Below are 18,455 nucleotides of genomic sequence, written 5' to 3'. Positions count from 1 at the left end.
GTCTCCTAACCCTCCCTAATCCTAATCTCTTTCTAGTTCTAATATCTCCCAGTATGTTTTTAAATGGACTCTGCTATTCCTTTTTCAAGCTCCACAGAAACTTTGGTGTCATTCTCCTCATTCTGAAAGCTTTCTATTCCTGGGACAACTTTTCTAGGACTAGCTGATACTTTCAGATAGTTGATAGACCAACAGAAATAAGGAAGCTAGGGAGTAATTCTTATTTATTTGTGTTTCCATGGGGGACCTTAGAATACAGCTTCCCAGCCTCTGTGCCTCTATACATAGTGTTGACAAGAAGCCGAGATAATCATACCCTCCATTTCCAGGACAGCCCTGAGGGTCCTGTAATCAAGAACAGTTTTACTTGTGTATCCCATAACATTAACATTTCCAAAGCATGCCAAAATGATGGGGGGGGGGAAAGGAGAGGCATTTAAAATAGGCCTTGACAGGCACCATGAAATACCATGCAATGGTATTTTATTATCTGAGGAATTCAACATCAATGACCTATGGTGAAAATCTTCATGATTAGATCCAATTATGTTTGGAAGAGATATTTCCCAGTTGGCCCAGGACCAGAGGAGCAGGAGATGAGAAATGTCACCTCCAAGCAGCTGATGCATCTCGGGTATAACAGGGCATAAATGTCATCCCCTAAGGATGAAGTCCAACCGAGAAACAAAATCCACTCAGTGACTACCTGAGAGGGGACCCAGGAATCTAGTAAAGGAAACCTCAGAACAAAAGCTGAACAGCCAAGAACAGAACCCAAACATGAGTCAGAGGAAATGCGACAAAAGGTCAGACCTTGGGGAGGGAAGCAAGAGATGCCAAGCCAGCAGAAGGCTGAGGACTGGGATCAGGGATGTGTCCATCTGAGGCCAAAAGAAGCTCTTTCTCTCAAGCCACCAAGAGGGTTAATAATTCTTTACTGAAATGAAACAAAACTTAATTCTTGGTTGAAACCTGAGTGATTTCAGGAGATTATTTTAGTCTGTAAATGGGCCTCTGTTTTGGGTTTGTTTAGCTTTACTTTCTCCCTCTATTCTCCTCATTTATCTGTGTGCTTATTCACTTTATGTATTTTTTTTTAAATTTAATCTTAATAAGATAATAGCTTTCAAGTTAGCCAGATAGATAAAAGAAAACCTTTTTTCTAAATTGATTGAAATAAAAGTAGATCTAACAATTTCATACAGGGAAAATCCAAACCATTTATGATCATTAAAATATTTGTATTACTGTTAGCTACTATTTACTTATTTTTTTTTAAATTTGTGTCATGCATTGTACTCATTGACTTCTGTATGTTCATTTACTGATTCCTAAATGTATTCACAGAAGGGATTATTATGGTCCTATGTAGATGAGAAAAGCAAAGCTAAAAGAGATCAAAAAATTTCTCAGGATTCCATAATAAGTAAATGGCAGGAATGAGATGCAGACCTGTTATGTCTAATTCGAAAGCCTGTGTTTAATTACTATCTTAATTACTGTACAAAATAGATTTTATTTAAAATATTCTGATTTAAATAGGACCCACATAAAGCATGTCATTTGTTTAATGAACATCTGCCAAAGCACTGCTGGATATTAACTACTTTTCCAAGTACCCTTGGGACCAAAGAAAAAGAGAATTTAACTGTCTCCAGCCTTTCCGAGCTCTCAAGTTAAACTTGAAGACAAGACAAAATGAAGCCCAGCAAAAATCACCCCAAGGTCATAAGCCTTGAGTTTGGGCTCTAGAGATACCACTTCCCAGCAATGTGACCTTCCGCAAGTCGTTCTTACTGTGTAAAATTAAGATCATAATGATGTGAGCTTAGAGGGTGTTTTGAGGATAAAATGAGATAATGGAGACAATGTTCTCAACCTCAGGTGACTTCCTCTCCACAAAGGATATTTGGTAATGTCTGAAGGTTGTTTGGGTTGTCACAACTTGGAGCAAGTGGGGTGAGTCTGCAGGCATCTAGTTGACAGAGGTTGCAGATGCTGCTGAACACCCTCCAATGCACAAGACAGCTTCTCTTCCCAACAAGAAATGATCTCATCCAAGACATGAGAAGCCTCAAGGTTGAGAAGCCCTAATGTAGACAAGCATTTAGTAGAGGGACAGAGGCATTTAGCAAGCCTTCATATTAACTCATTACATTTACGTGAAAGGTGGAACCACTTATAAGGAGCAAAAGAATTAAATAGAGGGGCTGGGGTTGTGGCTCGCCTAGCATGCATGAGGCACTGGGTTTGATCCTCAGCACCACATAAAAATAAAGAAAATAAAGTCCATCAACAACTAAAAAAAAAGAATTAAATAGAAAATAATTGTTAAAAATAATAATCACTTTAAAATGTAATCCTTTAAGAAATGTCTTACAAGACAATATAGAAGGCGAAAGCACAGGCTTTGGAGTCAGATGGACTTTGGTTTGAATCCTCGCTATGTGTAATGTTAAAGAAATTAGAGGGCTGGCATTGTGGCTCAGTGGTAGCATGCTCACCTGGCAAGCACAAGGCCCTGGGTTCTATCCTCAGCACCACATACAAACAAATAAAGGTATTGTGTCCCACTTCAACTAAAAAATAAATACATAAAAAAAGAAAGAAATTAGATCCACCAAACCTCTAAAATCCCCCAAGCTTTAAAATAAAAATAAATAAATTGCTCCTCTTTTATATGGCACAGATTAAATGAGTTAATTTATATGCCTGGAACATAAAAAGCTCTTAAGTATTTTTAAAATTTTAACATATTGAGTCTTAAGCAAAGACTAGAAAAAGTAGAGACTTTGGGTTGGTGAGAGGAAAAATAATCAGGCCTTGCTATATAAACTTAAGCAAATTACTTGGCTGGGCCTTGGTGTTTTCGTCTTTAAAATGAATACAATAATGCTTTCATCCCAAGATTATAGTAAGAATCAAATGAGACAGTATTTTAAAGCATTTTTAAGGTGTTTAGCACAATAGATGTTAACTACCTAAATAATTATTAGTTACCTTGTCTGGGGGAGTGAGGGACAAACTACAGACGTACTAAGTTGAAATAAATAGTAAAACTGGCCTTTGCCAAAGCAGAAAAGTGAGGTGTTCTAGAATACTCCAAAATGTATAAACACTCCACCTTGCAGAAGCCCTGCAACTGCATTTGAAAAGGAAGCTGCACCTTCTCACAATCCCCATCCTTCAGGAAGCTTTCTTCTGTTGGCCCAGGATGTCACTATGACTTATCTAAAGCTGAATGAGAGTACAGCCCTTGGCTGCAGTTACTGGAAAAATAAAAATTGAATTCTTGAGCTACAAATTTAACTGCATGTTATGAGCATCAAAAAGATCCACATCAGTAACTATTCATAAATGAACTCAGCACAAGGCATGATTTATCATAAGATATTTGCCATTCTACCTCTAAAAATGATCGCTAATGACGTTTTTATGATCGTCTCTGAAAATCGCTGTTTGTCAAGCAGTAATACCAGAGATGGAATTACTTACTAAGTAACCGACTTCAAACTAGCCAATATAGATTCTATCCGAAAGTATAATAAAAGCTGTTTCAGAAAGCACTGTGTAAATTTCAATGAAAATAATCAGAAACCATCTAACCCAAGCTACTCTTCCATGGCCTTTTAAAATGTCCTATACCATGTGCTTCAGATCATTTCCAATCAAATAAAGGCAGTGTTTAGACCCCCTCATTTGTTCTAATACATCAAAGAGGAAAGATTTGTCCACCTATGAATGAAATGTAAAACATAACATATGTAACTTTGCTAGTCTAAAGGACTTAATGAGTGCTTTTCCATTTGAAGTTCTACATTTGCTGCCATTTGGCAAAGTTGATGATCTCATGGCAAGGCTATAGGGTGTCTCTCTCGCACTTTCTGAATTCATTTTGCATTTTTATATGCCAAATATCTGCCCACATACCACATGGCATGTTCAACAACAATTTCACTTTCGGTTACAAACTATACATTTTCTAAAGGCCTGACCTGTCTGTCAAAAAAAAAAAAAAAAAAAAAAAAAACGAGCTACTTCCTAAGTTGTCTCTTTTTGGGAAATAAAGAATAACAACAACCCTCTACTGGAAATATTCAACTGTTCTTTAAGACTGTTAAATCATCCACAACTGAAAAATTCTATCCTTTATTAAATATAGGATGCCTGTAGAAACCAGTAATAAAGCAAATATTACCTGTATCTGTTTCCAATATTCTAAACTTTGCTAAAACATGGCAAATATCAGGTCTCATCAGACCAAGATTCCAAGAAATTTTAGATACCCCCCAAGATTCCAAGAAATTTTAGACACCGCCCACTGCTCTTAAGGTAAAAAGTAGGCTCCTTAAATTCACATTCAAGGCACACTAAAAATTTACACTGTGAATCAGGCATGGTGACATACACAGTGACCCTGGCTACTAGAGGCTAAATAGGAGGATCAAAAGTTTGAGGCCCACCTGGGCAACCTAATGAAACCCTGACTCAAAATTAATTTTTTTAAAAGGGGGTTAGAGATGTAGCTCAGCGGTAGAGCACTTACTAGCACATGCAAGGGCTTCCCTGGGTTTAATCCCAGAATGGTGGGAGAACAAAAAGAACTCACAAAGTGACCTCAGGCCACTTTTTAACCATGGAGTCAAATATGTTCTCCCATTCCTTTGCACGGGGAGAACTGTCTAAGGTCAGCATTCCCTCACTATTCCTCAGACCATCCGCTTTCAAACATCTGTGCTGTTCCACTTGCTTGTGGGCCCTCCTTGTCCTTCCACAGGTTCACAGCCCACTTATGCTTCACCTATTCATCGCTCTGAGGCCAGAGGCTGTGGTTCTGCGTTTTGCACAGATACAATAACTGTGGCACCTGGAAAGCATCCAGCCACTTAGGGAAAACAATGAAAAGGATATTTGTGAGGGCTAAAGGATTTAAACCACAGAGTTCCCTGGACCTCCAGGGACAACAGGAGCAGGAACTACTCATTTCCTGCCAGCCACAAGCTTTCCGGATATCCACCAAGAGCTGCTCCAGCTGCCCAGTCATGCCCACCCTCCTCCTCAGGCAGGCTCTTTCTCTCTCAAAGGACACCACATCATATGACACGGTTTTCCAGACTCCCTGGTAATCAAAGAAAACAAACTGAAAACAGGAAAGGATGGTTTCGTTGCTGCTTACATTGATCAAAAACTGAAAAACCCAGAAAACCTTCTAGGGATGTGAGGAAGTGATGGATCTGATGGATAGCTGGTGAACATATAAATTCTGAAGGAAATCTGGTGTCAAAAAGCTTTTACGATGTGTATTTTTCTTAACTTGGCATTTATAAACATTGATATTAGGATATTTATTAAAGCACTGGTAAACTGCAAAAATTAAAAGGGAGCAATTGAAACATCCGTCATTAGAGAATGGACTAAATAAGGTATTATACATGTATGTATTCAATAGAATACTATGCAGCCCTTCATAGAGATGCTTGAAATCTATATTTTTAATCAATGTGAATGCAAAATCAAGTTGCAAAGCTGCATGTATAATATAATTATGAATCTATGCAGAGAGACAGCTGGAAAAAATGCTTCCTACTGCTTCCGGGCATGGTTCCCTGAGGTACCTGAGAAGTGATGTCTGAATCATTAATGTGGTACTGCTTCCGTTTTGATCACCTCCCAGCACAGGTGAGTCTTCTAGCATACGTGCAGCTTCTAGAGGCAGAGGAACCCTAGGGATTCTCAACCATTTCTATTTCACTTTGAAAATATTCAAGTTTACCTTTACCTTACAATTAAGGTACACAAGGAGAAAAGTAAGAAACTTGGTTTAAAAAGATACCCAATTTTCAGGACTGGGGAGGTGGCTCAGTGGTAGAGTACTTGCCTAAAAAGAGAATAACTTTTTAGAGGATTAATCCAGATGGTTCGACATCTAAATACTGTGTACATTTTCCACATTATTATAGCTCGGAATTCAGGATTCATCTTAAATTAAATAGCACCTTACAACTGCTATCAGAGAGACAGCAGTAATGTGATCAGTGCAATGACCTACTCATTCATAGAAACTGCAGAACGAGTGTTAGGTTGTTTGAAAGAAAATGTATAAGACAACAATGGAGCATCTTTGAACACTTAGAAGTTTTACATTTGTGAGGAAGGGATAGGAGAAGTGGGGAATTGAGCATGTTTAACAACATCCCCAAAGCAGGAATCAGAAAGCAAGCTTGATCAACATAATTGCTAAGCGTTTTTTCAGAACCAGAACTATTGCTGGCACATAAAGTGGTACTGCATGGATAAACACAGACATTAATGATTTGGGATTCAAGAGATGGATTCTGAATGTGAATTTTAAAATTCTGAATATGAATATGTTTTTAGAACCACTTATCTGTCTTAGTGTGTTCCCTTTTATACATTCAGAGGAAAGAGATGATACTTATTTAATTAAGTCTAAACATATCCTTTCAATAAAATTAATTTTCCAAATAACAAGAAAAGTTTGTTTATATTTTATCAGCATATTTATTCTTAGTGATACATAAAATAATGTCTTACAATAAAAAGATTAGATAAAAGTAAAACAGTAATTATAGAAAAGGAAAATCAAGAAAACCAATTGAAAGAATTCACAACATTTCAGAGAATCTAAGACTTTTTGCTGCTGGTACTATTTTACATAGAAAGTGTCAGGCCACCTGGCTATTAGAAGATATCATCACTTTAAGATTCATCCCAATTTCCTGACTTGTGGTAGTTGTAGGGAAAACTGATTTGAAAATTGGCAAAACTGGTAATAGAAGAATAGTTACCAGAACTGAAGGACAAGTATACCCCGAAAGAAAAGACCCACTGAATCCCTCCACACAATAAATTAGAAATCACCTGAGCAGAGGCACATCATCTCAAAATCTCAAAACTCCAAGGATAGCAGGATAATTGCTAACAGCTTCAATGAGAAGAAAATCACATTTCAAGGATTAAGATTCAGCATAGCACAAATTTCTCCATGGCTAAAATGGCAACAAAAAGACAAATGTGCCTTCAAAATTCTGAAACAGAATGACTTCCTAAAATTCTAGATCCAGAAAAACTATCCATCAAATGTAAACAGAAGGAAAATATTCTCAGATGCAAAACATTTCTCCTATCCAAGTACTAATTAGGCTCAACCCTGCTTAGTTATCTTCTGAGCTTCCGAGATCAGAGGAGATCTGGCATGTTCAAGGTGGTAGGGCTGTAGACTCAGATGCCCAACATTTCTAAAGTTCTGCCTTTAACACACTTTTTCCTAAGCAGGTATTGGAAGATGTGCTCTATCATCAATGGAAGGCATTAAACCAAGAAAGAGCAAAGCATGGAAATCAGGAAACAAGGCATCTGACATCAGAAAAAGGTAAAGTAATCTTCAAGAAGACTGTACTGAAGAAACTATCAGCTGTCCATCATCACACCCATTTCCTCTTCTCTAGACAAACCTCCACACCAAAAAAAAAAAAAAAAATCCCAGGCTCTCCAGCAATTGGGGTTAAGTAATGAAACTAACTTCTAGACAATGAGATGTACATGGGAGGGATATGTGCCTCTCCCAAAAATGGACTATAAAATTCTCCCACTTTTTCATGCTCTGACTGAATGGATTTGACCAGGAGAGCTCTGGAATACAAGTACTGAAGTTAGAACTGTCTCTGTTCTATTCAAGGTCCCCTAATGACAGCAGGAAGCAAAATATACTGGCCCCACTCATCTGAATCAGCAGACAAGAGGTCCCTGTGCCACCAGTAACAGCTCAGTACCGTTATATGACCAAAAAAAAAAAAAAAAAAAAGATTCCTGTTGTACACAGCCAAAGAAGAGTCATTATTTGGAAAATGACGGATGGACCTCTATTTGTATTTAGCAGCAAGAACTCCCCAATCCCTTCTAATCTCTCTTCTATCTTCTCATTCCTCCTAATTACTGCCACTACTGCTACTACCCATCTAAACCACTTGCCTGAATTTGTCCTTCCTTTTAAGACAGCCAAGACAATTAAACAAGGTTTTCTGAAGACTAGGAGTAGTACAAAATGAGATTAAATTATCTAAATGATCTGATTTATAAAGTATGATACACTCTCCTTAATTAACCAACTTTGTTCCATTTTAGCTACTGTCTCTTTAGCATATGCTACCTATTAGCCTACACCTGAGCACTTATCTTTAATAAATTGTCCAAGAGAATAATGCACAGAGAAAAGCAAAGCCTCCTTTCCACTCTTCACAACTTGGATTAGAGTGAACTGTTCTCATCAGCACAACATACAGGTCATTTCCCCCACTGAACAGCACATAGAACCCATGGCATTTAGGTTAGAAATAACAAACCTACTTTCCATCTCAAATTGTCTTTTAAGGAGTAGAAACTGTGGCCAAAGGGATTCAAAAACCCTTTATTGAAGGTATTACAAAAGCCTCTATTGAAGATTTTTATGAATCAGGCAGAACCTCATTATTTCCAAGATATAGTCATTGGAAGTTCCATTCTAGATTTAAAATTCGATTTCTAGTGCTGGAAATTATACATTTTAATAAGAGTTTTCCATTTCACTAAACACTTTGAAAACCCAAAAGATTTTTTATATGTGGGCAAAATCTATTATCATGGCACATTATTCAATAAATCATCTATCTTTGAAGCTTTTTCAATATAATCTTTTCCCTCAAAATGAGGTTTACCTTTGATATTTCAATGTAAGAACATAAGAATGTGTTGGTATATTGATCTCCATCCAAAAACCAACATTCAGGACAACACTCAAAATTCTTGGTTATGATACTCACTTTTGGAAATAATCAGCCATCATCTTGTTTACACTTTAGTAGTACTATTTGTAGAATTTATATAACATCCTTTGGTGCAGAATAATGCACTTCACATCCATTATTTCATTTATCTTTACCATATCCCTGTAAAGAATGGTGAAAACACTTGCCTTGAACTATTTTAATTGGAAAAAATTAACCAAAAAAGATTTATAATTCTTCTTGATATATATAAGCGGCTTCTAAGTAGAGTGCCTGTATTAACTGGAGTGTAAACTCACAATTACTCAGGATATTTTTGTCAATATCAAGAATGAGGATAGCAAAGCCAAATTTCTGGGGTTTAACCAAATTTATGCTTTTTAAAATAATTATCTTCTCTCAGGTATTATTTATATGTGTTATTAAAAAACTGGGAACAACAAACTAGCCTACAATATGTAGCTGCAAATTAGAACAACAAAAATCACATTATTGGGCTAGGGTTGTAGGTCAATGGTAGAGCACTTGCCTAACACTTGTGAGGCACTGGGTTCCATCCTCAGCATCATGTACAAATATAAAAATAAAATAAAGATAGTGTGTCCATCTACAACTAAAATATTTTGTTAAATCACAGTATTTCATGAATAAATAGTATGTAATATTGTCACTGTTTTTTTTCACAATTTCACACTGAGACGTGTCATTACTAGTGGTAAAAGGAAATTATGACCTTTTGGCCCATGATTATTAGGTTAATACCAATAACCATCAAGATTTACTTTCAGTTTCACATATCAGTCAATTATCTTGACACAAAGTAACAGCTGATAGAAAACTTTCAATGATTGCCCCTTACAGGAATTTAATACAAATAATTATTGATGACTATTTTAAACTATCACACATTTTAAGAAACCTCTAGATTACAAATGTATGAGACAACACTATAGATATGATTTTAAAAGCTAAGAAATATTCTTCATATGCAATAACAATAATGGGTTACCAAGCAAGTATCTTTGCCTGTTCACTACAGAACAGAATTCAAATGTTTTATAAGGAATTGATTTTCCCAAATTAAAATGAAAAACAAAACAAAACACCCCACTATTTTTCAGACTTCCCTAGACTTGGGGATGGCAATTGACATAACTATGATCAATAAGATATGAATAAAAGTATACCATTCACATCTTCCCAGGAAGCTCTCTTTTTCCTTATCAAAAAGACAAACTCAGAAGCTGTGTGCCTTCTGCCTGGTCCTTTCTTGCCTGTGGTACAGATGCCATGCCTGAGAGGTTCACTAATTGTCTTTACAATGGGAATATAAAAGACATAAACTAATGATAGTGGAGCCAACAGCAAGGAGGTGCCTGAAACCTTGATGACCTCTTTGGTTTTAAGGACCATCTCCTTCCAGACATATGAAAAATAAAACTCTTACTCATTGTAGTAATATGTGTCAAACTTTTGGTGACTCCCAAATAAGTGCAATCCTAACTGATAAAATATCACCATTATATCTCAATTGAATCCTTTTTTCCTATCATATGACTTAATGCAAAAATTAATTCCTGCACTTAAGTCAGGCAAATTCAAATGGAAATGTGTATATGCTATATCACAAGCACACACAAAAAAAATATTCTTCATCCTTTACATTTACTTATTGCAAATGACCATCTCTTCTTAACTTTTAAAATGTATTTCTTGATCGTGAAATCAAAAGGAAACTGCTGAAAACAAACTTACATTAAATGGTAAAAAGGCCAAACTACTCTACTATACATTTTTTTCCTATAACCCAAAAGGGGGAAATAACATTTTTTAAAAGCTTATTAGTATTCTACAGCTGTATCCCATCTTACCAAAGATTATAGCTAAGTAGGAGGTGTGACTCACAGAAATAGAGTTTTCCTCTTATAAATTGCACCCATTGAATAAAATTTTGGAATCTTTTCTCAGCAATACAAAACAGAAACTCTTGGAGTTTCATGCTATTCTTTCTGCAATGAACAACAAAAAGAAACTTATAATTTTTCCAAAATGTTCATACCCCGACTTCTTCAGAATGAGAATATTTGTACAAGCTCGCCTAAAATGCGCAGTCCAAGATCAGTAATTAAAAAGATCTTTAGACACTATTTTTTTTCCTTCAAAAATATAAAATGAAAAATCTTAACAATGACCTTACATGTTCAGTTAGAAATGTGTTTGGCTTGGAGTAACAGAAAACCTAACAGGGGGTTATTTATAATTAGGGGGTTATTTTTTTCTCACGGAACATTAAGTCTAGAGGTAGGCAGCACAAGCTGATATGTCTTCCCTAAGATGTTACTAAGGACCCAAGCTACATCTGTTTTTCTGCATCATCATCCTTAGCATATGGGTTTATTCCTCGTGCATGCAAGTTGGCTACTCACTTCAAAGCTGAGCACCCATATCCAATGGTCTAGAGAAAGAGTGAAAGTCAAAAGTAAGAGCATTCTCCTTGCGAAATCATTCCTTTTATTTAGAAGAGCTCCCCAGAAATCCTTGTCCTTGGAACCACTCCTATCTTCAAGAAATATGGGGAAGCTGAATGTTTTTCTTGCCAACTTGTATAGCAAAGGAAGAAGAAAAAGAAACTGGGTGAATGGATGTTGAATTAACCCATCTGCAGTAACTGCCACATCTCCAGAGAATCATACCTGGTGCCATTCACATGAGCATCACCTCCTATTTTAGCCAGCTTTTCATCACTGTGACTAAAATATCTGACGAGAAGAACTTAGAGGAGGAAAAGTTTATTTTGGCTCATGGTTTCAGAGGTTCAGTCCATGGTTGCCTGACTCTGTAGCTCTGGGCCTGAGGGGAGGCAGAACATCATGGCAGAGGGTTGGCAGAGGAGGGCTGCTCAGCTCATGGCACCAAGGACACAGAGAGAGCGCCTCTTGCCAAGGACAAAATATAAACCTCTAGGTATGTCCCTCATGATCTACTTCCTCCAGCCACTGCTATCTGCCTACAGTTACCACCTATTAATCTATTCAAATTATTAATCCATCAAATGGATCAATCCACTGATTAGGTTACAACACTCATAATGTTCACCTCTGAACATTATTGCATCGTCTCAAACATGAGCTTTCAGGGGGATACCTCATATCGAATATAAATATAACCAAGACACAAACACAGAAAATGTGGATACATTTAAGTGAGCATTGACGATAAATGCAGTAAAAGAAAACATTAATTATATAAAAATGTCCTGGGAATATAAATAAAATGTGGTGGAACTTCATTTTGAAACATGGGGAATTATCAGAATCAAAACCGTACAACCCATACAACGTCTTTATGTTATTCAAGAGACTGGGTGTTATTATTAATTTCATCAGTTAAGACAAAATATGTAACATAAGAATAATGACTAAAACCATTATCATTGTCAACATGAATGGATTTGTTCCCCCCAAATTGTGCTATGTGCTGTACCTATGTAATGGGTAAATGGGGTAAGACATTTCTAACTATTGTAATTTTCTGACCGTATTAGGGTATTATAATAATTTTAATTTTAAAATTAATTTTCTGAACAACTTTCTTATGAAAGTTGGGCCTATCCCAAAATTCCCCTAATGTTTTGTCAAACAAGATCCACAAATCTGACATTTAACCAAACCATAATACTGGAAATAACCTCGGCGATTTTCATAATTATACCCTTTGATTACACAGAGGATGCCACTGACCAATTAGTGGCATCTCAACTTTGAAACTCAGGGCTTCCAGTGCCTCGTCCTCATTTATTCAGTCAAGGCACTATCAAAACAACGAAACGCATCTCCCCCCCCACCCCCATTCAGGGAATTGTACTAGTCACAGTGTATATAGGTATATATTGGCAATGTCCTTGAAAGTAATTTCAACTATTTTAACAAATACTGGAATAGAAAAGAGAAAAATCAACATTGGCCTTTCTTTCTCATTGGAATTCAGAGATGTTTAACATTCTGTAGTTCTTTTAACATTCTGAGATTACTTTATAGATGTAAGATAAGAGAAACATAGCATAGTTTTCTTTTTACCCTCAAAAAGCCTTCCAATAAATACAGTCAATGACAGTCTAGTTTTTTTTTAAGTCCCTAATATTTGATATGAGTGAAGTTAGTTTTAAGTGAGTAGTTTTACATGAGAAAGGGAGAATAATCCCCAAAAGAGCACTGTCTTTGTGCAGTAAGAAGGTCAAACTAGCAGCAGATGGGAGGATCTTTTCAAGGTATCTTAAGGTATGTGTCTAAGTCCATGCATGTACACATACAGTGAAGGAGAGAGTATGTTCTGGGGGCTGAGTGGCCTGTTTGTGTTTCACTCTGTTTGAACACCTGCCAGTCCTGCTATATCCTACTGACCTACTGGCTTTCTAGAACCTGAAGGAAAATAAATCCTCCAGCATACCAGTATACAATGCCAGGGCAACTGTCACTATCCACAGACCTTCACAGGCGACTCTGACTATAAAACAAGTTATTGTCCCTAAGTCATTTTCCCTAGCAAAGACAATAGGCAAAACAAACAATATCTGGAAGTCTTTCCCAGGAGTTTACAAACCCTCAATATTGGATGCAAATGTTTTAGTGTATAATAATTTTTCTGAATAACTGAACCATATATTCATCAAATTTTCAAATATACCTATTTTTAAAAGACTATCATGTTATCCCAACTTATTAAAATATTTCCTTTCCATTCAAAATGGGTATCAAGGAATCAAAATTCACTATAAATTTAAATGTCTTCTCAAAATAGGTCAATTCTGATTTCTTATAGGAAACATAAAGTTAGAAAATACTAAGAACTCAAAATAAATAAGCCCTGCCACTTTAATTGAAGGAACTCAAGTTCTCTTATGGCCTTTCAAGGTCTCAATGTTCTTAGGTATAAAACAATAAGTTTGAAGTAAGTGATTTCTAAGATCACTTTCAGTTCTGAAAATGAGTCAGCACTGTGATATAAGCCAGGAAAGGCAAAGACTGAGAATCCTGGTATTTTTTTTCCCTTAATCCCCTAAAAATATCAGCAAGTTGCTTGTGCAAATAGTGCTATTTACTTTCTCTAAAGTTTTAAAGTATCCATCTGATAAAGGATTTTCTTAGCATTTCCCACAGAGACAGCAACAGATAAAAAGTACTCATGTTTTTCAAATGCTTTAATACAACTTGGAGAGAACTGGTTTCATAGAGAAAATATTACCTACATAGGTTTTTGTCATATATTTCACTGATAGAATGAGATTTGACGTTTAAATCACCAGTTTAAAACTAATAAAATTAATTAATTTAAATAAGAGTTTTAAACTGATGTTTAGGTTATATTTCTATATAAGATACATATTATAGGGATACTCAATCAAACTAGTATTTTCAATGATATTAATGGATACTGTGGCTGAGGAGTTAAAATACAGTGTTTTTTTTTAAAGCACACACTTTCAATTCAGACAAGACAGCACATATTCATCTATCCCTACCTCTTCTTTATAAGTATATTTATAAGCCCTGGAAATAATGCAGTCATCCAAAGGAGGACTCCAAATGGTGGAAAGAGGGTGGTGGACCAGTGAACACCCCTGAACTGCAGAAACAAAGCCTCCTATCTAACAGTAGGTTACCCAGGTGCACAGTCCCTGACCCTGTCCTAGCAGCAGAACACGGTACTGAATAAATTACCCAAATTTTTCTTTAAAATATTTTTAACTAAAAATATTTACACCGGGAATAGACATGAACAGGAAAAAAAAAGGTCCAACATATATCTAATATGAACTTCAGAAGACGTAATCAAAGCAAGGCAATATATGATAAGATTATACTTCGAATTTTCAATAAGTCAAGAAACACAGGAGTCATCTGATTCATGATGCATAAAAACATTCCAAGAAAGAGCAATAAAAAGTAGCCCACAAGAGCATCCTATAGTGGGATTCATCTTAGTGAAACTACAGAACTCCAAAGACAATGAATAGCCTTAAATATAACCAAGACACAAACACAGAAAATGTGGATACATTTAAGTGAGCATTGACGATAAACGCAGTAAAAGAAAACATTAATTATATGAAAATATCCTGGGGATATAAATAATGTGGTGGAACTTCATTTTAAAGCATGGGGGATGATCAGAATCAAAACCATACAAGGTCTTTATGTTATTCAAGAGACTGGGTATTATTATTATTAATTACATCAGTTAAGACAAAATATGGAACATAAGAATAATGACTAAAACCAGAAATAGGATATATAACATTCAAATCAATAGAAAACAGACTATAGAAACATTATAGATCTAATAAGAGTCAAGAGGGAAATATAAAACAGAAGAACAGAAGAGGAGCAAGGACAAGGAAATGTGCCCCAATAAGAAATGACACCACATGTCAAAAGACAAGTTTATTAAAACTGACAAAATAAGTGTCTGAGGAGGGGGCACTGTCACAGGTTGGTTGCCCTGGCAAGCTGACTCTGACATGAAGTTCAGTGTGCAGTTCTGTTAAGGATGGCCTCCTTATGAATGCCTGAGAAAGGATGGGGAAGGAAGCAGATATGGGCAAAGGGAAAAAGAGCACAGTAATGCAAGCCCACCAGGAGCTCCAGAGCTACAATGATCCCTCTGAGTTATGCCGAAATGGACTAATATTTATTCTCCACATGGATCAGCCATTGGATGGGAGCTGCCCTAAAAAAGAGTATGATCTGAAACAATGGGGCTCTCTACAGCTCAGGTATTCCCTGAGTGTCTGACAATTGAAGGCCACTTGTTGACAACATGCTCAGGCTCGGGTCACCAGTCCTTCCTTGAAGAAGGATTTGGCACATCACAGTTTCCACCATGTTACTATAAAGTGGTACAACAACCCATGTTCAAAGGAACCCATGTGTCATTATCAACAACATCCCCATGTCTTCTCCAAACCATGCTGCTTTTATTTCCTTAGAGGAATGGGTGAAGTTTCATGTCACAATAATAAAAGATAGATCCAAATTACTAACCCTGAAAATATTTCTAACTTAAGACTCCTTGCTCTCTACTTGAAATAAGTCAAATAAGATATAAAGAGATACCTGGGACTCTTTATTCCTTCATGATTTTAAATGTTCATTTTATGAACCAAAATGAAAATATCATTTCTGTGTCTAGTGTCTTTATGAAATAAATCTGTAGTTGTACATACACAGCACCTGTTATTTTTAAATACCTGTCTCTAGAAGGCAAAGGACTCCCAAGTTCAGAAAACCATATATGATTGATTTCTTATTCCTCGATCAAAACAACCCTATTATAAAAGCAAACAAGCATGACCAAGTGGGTACCCTCTAGAGAAATTTAGGATAATTTATTTTTGCACAATATGTCAAGCTAGAAATAAACTGAAAAGTAAATAAGCTGATAAAAATACAAGTAGACACATGGCAGAATTATTTAGCTCACAACTGTATAAGCAATATAGAAAGATGACAGATATATAGATTAAACAATATCAATCCATCAATCATGCCATCTCAACAATTTCAGTACATTTAACACTCTTACTTTTTTTGTAAATTAGCAAAAAAATGGCACCCTGCTGTTTAAAAAAAAAAAGAAAAACAATAGAAGCATACAGTAAACATGTTACTTGCCAAGTCCTATAAGTATTGATTTGTAGAGTTGAATAAGCCAATATTATGCTGGAGACACATGTTGACATTAAGGGGTTCCTCTCTTGGGATGTCAGAAGATAAATGAGGTGCCCTGAGAGGGAAGCGCAGCTGAACTTTCCTCTACCTGAAATGAAATCACTGGCTTTTTCCACCTTCTTGTCATTTCATGTGCAGAAAATTCCATATCCTTCCCTAAACCTGAGATTGGGGATAATACGTTTGAGGCCCCCAAATTGTTTTTGGTTTTATGAAAATTATTGGCACAACAACAGTTTTTAGCAAAAGGAAAGGGAAGAATTTATGATCCACTGCAAGTGGGGGTAAGTATCTAGACTTTCATTATATTTTATTGTAATTTTTTAAATTTAATATGATGCCTTCGATTACTACAATAAAGCCAAGACTTACCGGCAGCTGAAAACCTCTGAGTTTAAAAAATGCATGTGATTCAAAAAACAGTTATATCACATATAGATGAAAATGCAGAATGCACACAATGCATTTCTATTTAGTAGCACAACATACATGTGATGTAAACATAATGTAAATGCAATGCAATTTTAAGTGAAAGTTTCACAATGTTGAAAAAACTATGTGTATGTCATACATGTGATGAATGCATAATTAAGATCTGTTCCTGTAATTAAGAGCTATTCCTCTACGAGCTCCTCCTAATACTTGGTTTAAAGCTGTTGGCTACAGTGGGTTCCGATTTTTGTGTGAAGTATGGCACATGGAAGGTCGTCTGTGAGAAAGGGAAAGAAAGAAGCAAAACAGGAAGAAGGAAGAAAAGGCAAGAAGGAAAGAGAGGAGTTGGGGGGTAGAGGGTCTCTCCCCACACTTATAGCTTGGAGCTGGGGGTCCTGAACACAACCCAGGCACCCTCACCAGACATTATGCAGAGCTTCCCAAAAGTTCTCGGCAGAGCCTTCTTTATTCCCAGGTTTGGATGCATCCCATTTGGTGCCCCAGATCCCTGGGTTTGTGTGGGGGCCACAACCCATCAAATTCTTGGGTACTTCAGGTTCCCACCAGTGCTCACCACCGGCAACCACTAGGCACCGCGCTCCCAACCACCGCCAGCACTTGGGTTTCCTTCTATCTCACTCCATCCTCCCTTGGATCTCCCTCCTTGCCAGTGACTCGCCAAGAAGTCCAAGGGCAGCAGCACTGGCAAGAAGGAGAGGACGAAAGGGAAGAGGCCAGTCATTGGATTGACTCTAAAGGGGCGCCAACAACACCGTCAAGGCGACCATCCTGGCTCAGTGGCTCCATTCCCCTTCGCCTCGCATCAGCCCCACAACACCCACACTCTTCATTCCGACTTGGATGTGTGATAAAGTAAGAGAAGGGAGGCTAAGGAATAAACCCGCAGCCTCCTAGGCAGCCCTTACCTTAGGCTACCCTGGTGGAAGCCGCGCTCCTCCCGCCGGGGGCGCCTCGTTGCACCACAGCGCTCTGGACCCCGGGCTCCAGCCGTGGCTCAGCCGGGTGCGGCTCGACAGGGTAGGTACTGGGAGCAAGCCTCCTTGCTCCCTGCAGCCTGGCCGGCCACTAGGAGACCGAAACTGCCCAGGCGGGGCCAGGAGCCCCAGAAAAGGGCGCTCGGGCCGGGCCGGGGGCGGCTGAGGAGCGCGCGCTCTGACTGGCGGACTGGCGTGGAGGTTCCGGATCAGGACACCACAGTCCTCTGTGATGCACCCGCGAGCTTTTATCTTCTCAGCTGACCCTCAACGCCCTATCCCTATCCCCCCGCCCCCCAGATCCAGTCCCCGGAAGAGACAGCTCCCGAGTACCACTTGGTCTGCAGCGCTGCGCTCCTCAGCCCGGTGCGGGGGGAATAACAATGTGACCGTATTGCACGGACTAGAAGCTGTGTAGTAGGTTGTAACTGCTGAGGCCACCACCTGTCAATTCTCAGGAGGAAAGCATGCCGTCTGCAGTCAGCTGGCCTCTTCCTGATCGCCCTCCCCGCTTCTTT

The 18,455-nt window shown here is 37.6% G+C and overlaps 1 protein-coding gene across 1 annotated transcript in view; it reads right to left on the bottom strand.

The window, feature by feature from the left end:
• The window catches only part of Pde4b (phosphodiesterase 4B), a 514,783-nt gene extending 496,563 nt beyond the window's left edge, over positions 1–18,220 (bottom strand). Inside the window, exon 1 of the mRNA XM_026409100.2 lies at positions 17,869–18,220. The gene's annotated coding sequence lies outside the window, so the exon portion shown is untranslated. The remainder of the gene's footprint in view (positions 1–17,868) is intronic.
• Between the last annotated feature and the right edge of the window lie 235 nt (positions 18,221–18,455).

Source organism: Urocitellus parryii, chromosome 11 (assembly GCF_045843805.1).
Source record: "Urocitellus parryii isolate mUroPar1 chromosome 11, mUroPar1.hap1, whole genome shotgun sequence".
In the NCBI taxonomy this organism is placed as follows: domain Eukaryota; kingdom Metazoa; phylum Chordata; class Mammalia; order Rodentia; family Sciuridae; genus Urocitellus; species Urocitellus parryii.
The sequence above is the reverse complement of the archived record's forward strand: the minus strand, read 5'-3'. Positions and strand labels throughout refer to the sequence as shown.